Source organism: Rhineura floridana, chromosome 8 (genome assembly GCF_030035675.1).
Source record: "Rhineura floridana isolate rRhiFlo1 chromosome 8, rRhiFlo1.hap2, whole genome shotgun sequence".
NCBI classification, from domain to species: Eukaryota; Metazoa; Chordata; class Lepidosauria; order Squamata; family Rhineuridae; genus Rhineura; species Rhineura floridana.
In genome coordinates, this window is record NC_084487.1 from 11,483,688 (window position 1) to 11,489,403 (window position 5,716).

At 44.1% G+C, this 5,716-nt stretch overlaps 1 non-coding gene across 1 annotated transcript; it reads left to right on the plus strand.

Moving 5' to 3' along the window:
- Nucleotides 1-2,431: 2,431 nt before the first annotated feature.
- On the plus strand, nucleotides 2,432-2,550 carry LOC133363518 (5S ribosomal RNA). The gene has a single exon (XR_009757692.1). It is a non-coding gene; the product is annotated as a 5S ribosomal RNA (ribosomal RNA).
- Nucleotides 2,551-5,716: the final 3,166 nt, after the last annotated feature.

Here is a 5,716-nt window from a genome sequence, read left to right on the forward strand (position 1 = left end):
TCTCCAACTAAGCTATGTTTACAAAAATTCAAATATTGGGGGAAATGTGCACACAAACAAATACATTAGTGAAAACAACATACCAAATGCATTACATTTGGAGAGCAAAAATGTGCACATCAGTCAAAACTGCATACAAAAATGTGTTTAGGAGGAGGAAATCACACTACAATGCTGAAGAATTTTCCTGATTATCTTTTTTTTTTAAGTTGCCGATTGCTGCAGAATTACATTTAATATTAGAAAAATGAGAAGCCGCTGAAATTTACAGACTTTTCCATCCCCTTCCTCTGGATTATCATATTCTTAGATGGGTGGGGGGAGATGAATCTGAGAAACGGTGGCCTGCTTGTAGGTTTATGTCAGTGGTGAGATCCCAGTGAGGGAGTTGCTCATTCACAGTTCAGCTTCTTAGCAAGTTACACCAGACCACCTCTGTAGTTCTTTGCTCTTTAATTCTAGCTGAAGCACACACATAGCTTCATTCCTACAGTAGTGTGAGTATTTGACTTCCCCTGATAATCCGACATCGGAGCTGTCAGGCTAGGATAAAACTAATAACCAGCTAGCATTACATCTTGATGATATGACAGCGGCCCCGATGGCACTCATGTGCAGAGAGAGACTGCTTGCCTTCTGATTACTTATGGGAACGTTTTACTACCGAAGTGTAATTTCATTTATTAGAGGGAAGCAGCTTATAAAAATATATGAAACACAACAGGTATTGGGAAGGCAAGATTCGGAGACTAATGAGTGGCATTGCCACGGACCCCGAGCAAAGAAAGACTCCTGTTGATGCAATTTGCTTTTTGCTGGTTGTAAATCAATCAGAACATTTCAAAGCAACTCATCTCAGGTTGTTGAAGCAACTAAGCAAGTGCGTTTCATCTAAAGTTATTGATGAGTTGGCTCATCGTACATGAAAGACAGGCGTGAGACTCTCTGTATATGAGAAAGATAGATGAAGGGGAGGGGAAAATCGTAAGAGTGGGGTCAGCAACTGGCAGCCACTAAGCCAAATCTGGCACCTTGAGGGATGCCATCGGGCTGCACAATTGCTGAACGATTGCACAAAAGAGGGGTATGTATCAGTGTTATGTAGGGGTTACAAGTGTAATACTGGGACCTGGGAGAGCAGGGTTCAAATCCCCACTCAGCCATGAAGCTCATTGGGTGACCTTGGACCAGTCACTGTCTCTCAGCCTGACCTACCTATGTCATAGGGCTGTTGTGCAGAAAAAATGGAGAACCGTGTATGTCACTTTGAACTCCTTGGAGGAAAGAGGGGATATAAATGTTAGGATGCTAAAGACCTGTCACAGTGGGACCTGGTAGCTGGCTGAGATGGCGGTGATGAAACCTGAAATGAGATATGGGTTTTGATTTGACACTCCCTTGTCAATATGCCCCCCAATTTTGGGGCTGTGGCTCAGTGGTAGATTATCTGCTCTGTATGCAGAAGGTCCCAAGCTCAATCCCTGGCGTCTCCATGCAGGACTGGGAGAGAATCCTGCCTGAAACCTTGGAGAGCTGCTGCCAGTCAGTGTAGGCCACTATTCTTCAACCTTGGGTCTCCAGATGTTGTTGGACTACAATTCCTGTCATCCTTGGCCATTGACTGAGCTGGCTGGGGTTGATGGGTGTTGTAGTCCAACAACATCTGGGGACCCACGGTTGAAGGACACTGGTGTAGACAACAGTGAGCTAGGTGGACCAGTGGTCCTTCTCAGGATAAGTTTCTGAGATAACTACACTGCAGTTGTGGGGATCAAGGGGGCAGTTCTCCCATTATGGAGCCACAAGGGAGCCACTGGTGAATTCTCCTAGGTACCAGTGCAGTAAAATATGCAACAATGCACCTTGTCAGCTGATTGCCCCACCGGCCCAATCACATGGTCCATGCAAACGTTGTGCGCCCTTAACGCTGTGGTTGAGGCCCCCAAACCATGATGGCTGCTGTTTGGAGCCACCGCTTTGCAGAAGCATTTCCAACAGCTTGTACACGGCTGCCACAACTTAAGGCCACATCCACACTAAACATTTAAAGCAACCTTATAGGATTTTTTACTTAGAGAAAGGCAATGGTAAACCCCCTCTGAATACCGCTTACCACGAAAACCCCATTCATAGGGTCGCCATAATTCAGGATCGACTTGAAGGCAGTCCGTAGCATTTTAACCACCATGGCATCCCCCAAAGCATCCTGGGAACTGCCGTTAGTTCAGAGTGCTGACCTCACAGACCTATAATTGTCAGCACCCTGAACAAAACAACAGTTCCCAGGATTCTATACCTCTGTTGAAGCAGTAAAAGAATGTTTTAAATGTGACCTAAGAATCAGCCCTAAGAAGGTTGAATCTATACACATAGCAGAATGTGGACAGGGAGGATGTGGGAGAAATTTGATCCATTTCGCATTTAAAGCCTAGCCTACGGCCATACCACCCTGAACATGCCCGGTCTCGTCTGATCTCGGAAGCTAAGCAGGGTCAGGCCTGGTTAGTACTTGAATGGGAGACCGCCTGGGAATACCGGGTACCATAGGCTCAGAGTAAGGCAATGTTAAACCACCTCTGAATACCTCTTACCGTGAAAACCCTATGAATATATCCCAAAAAGAGTCATAGGGTCGCCATAAGTCATAATCAACTTGAACGCATATAACAACGAATGATCAAGTTCACATCTTTTGAAACAATATGAGATCCAGAAGACAGATAGCTTTCAAAATCCACACTTATCCAAATTTTGCGGTGCAGTTCTCCAGCCAACAATTTCTTTTAAAAAAATGCATATATTAGGGGAAAATGTGCATAAAAATAAATAAATTAGTGAAGATAACATACAAAAATGCATTATATTGGGAGAAACTGTGCAAAAACGTGTATGTTAGTCAACTCTTCCCCCCAAAGGAGCCTGCAGTGACAAACACACAAAATGATAAAGCATCGAAAAACATCGAAAAGCAATTCCAGTACAGGTGCAAACTGGGAAAGACTGCTACTTTCAGGGTGTTTTGCCTGCTTGGTTTATTTGGGGAAGGGGGTACCCATTTTGCCTGTGTATTTGTATGTTGCCTGGCCTTTTGTCGGGAGGTTGTTTTACCCCCATTTTTTGATCTTGGGATATATGTTGCCGTTTGTTTTGTGTGTATATTTCATCATTTTGTTTGCATGTGTTTTTGTGTGTTTTGTGTGTTTTGGATTTTTTTTGTTTATAGGATGGTTATTTCTTTTTTGGGACTAGCCAGCCCTCCACACCAGGCTTTTGGGACTAGGCAAGCCCCTGATGTCAGCTATTTTAGAGGGGCGCCCTTGATAGCTTCTAAGATTTCCACATGTGCCCCTAGTTTAAAAAAAAGGTTGGGGACTACTCCCTTAGAGCATGGAGTAAAGGTGGATGGTCTTTGAGGTCTGCAATTCTGTCTCTCAATGTGGGAAGCTTGCAATTCATCAGTTTGCGAAAGCATCCCTCCATTCTGTGTATGCAAAACAAGGAAACAAACCATTCTAACCAGGGCCTCATCAGCCAATTAGCAAATTTACTACCCTCTTTCTAACATCCCATTTGAGCTCTAGAATAAGCCTGATTTATAGTATTGTAAAAAACATTTCTCTCCCTTGGGAAATACAGTCTACCTTGACATGCCCCTTGGCTCTAACCAGAGCCAGTGCCAGACATGATTGGGCCCTTGGGCCCTGGGCCCGCAGTGCCATAGCCCAACACCCCCCCATAAAGGTGGTGCAGGGCTAATTCTGCTGCAGATCGTGGAGAGGGAGCTCCCAGACACTCCCCTCAGTACAGAGAGCATGGGCTTCATGTCATGTGAATGATCTGCACGCATAGCGCACATGCCTGCTATCAACCAAGATGGTGGTGGAGGCATCAGCCCCTTAGGACTGGGTTGCAGGACCCAATGCTGCCACGGATCACAGAATAGGAGCACCACTCTCCCACCCTAAGGAGAGGACCTTCAGGGGTCCCTCTGGGTCACAGGGGCCCTTGGCCAGGGCCCAACCTGGCCACCCTCTGGCACCCACCCTGGCTATAACAATGCAATATGCATCTGTTAGCATTGACAACATTACTGACTTTCTTGTTTCCAACTCTCAGGAAAGCTGATTGGGATTGGAAGTGTGTGTCTGGAGGGGTGTGTGTGGAATATTTGTTACAGTTTGCCAGGAGAGAGAAGTTCCTTCATGGACTGATCAGAAATCTGTGAATACAGCACAGCCACATCATCTGTTAATTTGGGGCATCTATCTGAGGATCATAGGAATATTAGAAGGCTATACTGATTACAGACCATTTGCCCATGGACATTGAACTTTTCAAGGATTATCAATACTTTGGCACAGTCATTAACCAAAATGGAGACCACAGTCAAGAAATCAGAAGAAGGCTAGGACTGGGGAGGGCAGCTGTGAGAGAACTAGAAAAGGTCCTCAAATGCAAAGATGTATCACCGAACTCTAAAGTCAGGATCATTCAGATCATGGTATTCCCAATCTCTATGTATGGATGTGAAAGTTGGACAGTGAAAAAAGCAGATAAGAGAAAGATCAACTCATTTGAAATGTGGTGTTGCAGGAGAGCTTTGCACATACCATGGACTGCGAAAAAGACAAATAATTGGGTGTTAGAACAAATTAAACCAGAACTGTCACTAGAAGCTAAAATGATGAAACTGAGATTATCATACTTTGGACACATCATGAGAAGACATTTCACTAGAAAAGGCAACAATACTGGGAAAAACAGAAGGGAGTAGAAAAAGAGGAAGGCCAAACAAGAGATGGATTGGTTCCATATAGGAAGCCACAGACCTGAACTGACAAGATCTGAACAGGGTGGTTCATGACAGATGCTATTGGAGGTCACTGATTCATAGTGTCGCCATGAGTCGTGATCGACTTGAAGGCACATAACAACAACAAGCCCATGGAGCTCAGTGTTGTTTGACCTTATGGGCAGCAGCTCTCCAGGGTTTCAGGCAGGGAGACTCCTACCTTAAGGTGCCAGTGACTGGGACCTGCTGCATGCAAAGCAGAAGCAACAAAAACAATTTATAACATAGCTCTTTTTTTTAATGGCTGTATGTTGTCGCTGTGTTTCTTATTCTGACAGTGCTCAAATAAAACCTAATTTCCCAAGAATCTATTTGTTCTGTAGTCTCTTTTCTTCTAATATAATTTGATAACTTCATCATCTCGGCTGTTTTCTCCAGCTTCCCTAGGCAGTCATCAAGAGCAGGCCTGATTATTCTAATTAGTTGTGACACAGACCCTCGTGGCACATAAAAGATGCATAATGAACTCCACAGCACAACTTTCTACTTTGTTTTAAACGCTACATGGTTCAGAATCCTCAGGCAATACATAATGTATCTAATTCATTTCGTTTACTTTCAGCATTTATACCCCCACATCTTAATCCAGTGGATTCACAAAGCAGGTGACATCACAGAGCAACCATAAAATGTGTTTTTAAAAAACAACAACCATAATAAACATTAAACCAAAATAACACTAAGGTCACATCCACCCCATACATTTGAAGCTCTCTTACACCACTTTAATGGCTTCTCCCAAGGAATCCTGGGAACTGCCATTTGTTAAGGCTGCTGAGTGTTGTTAGGAGCGCTACAGTTCCCAGCACCCTTAACAAATGACAATTCCCAGGATTCTTTTGGGGGAAGCCATGATTGTTAACA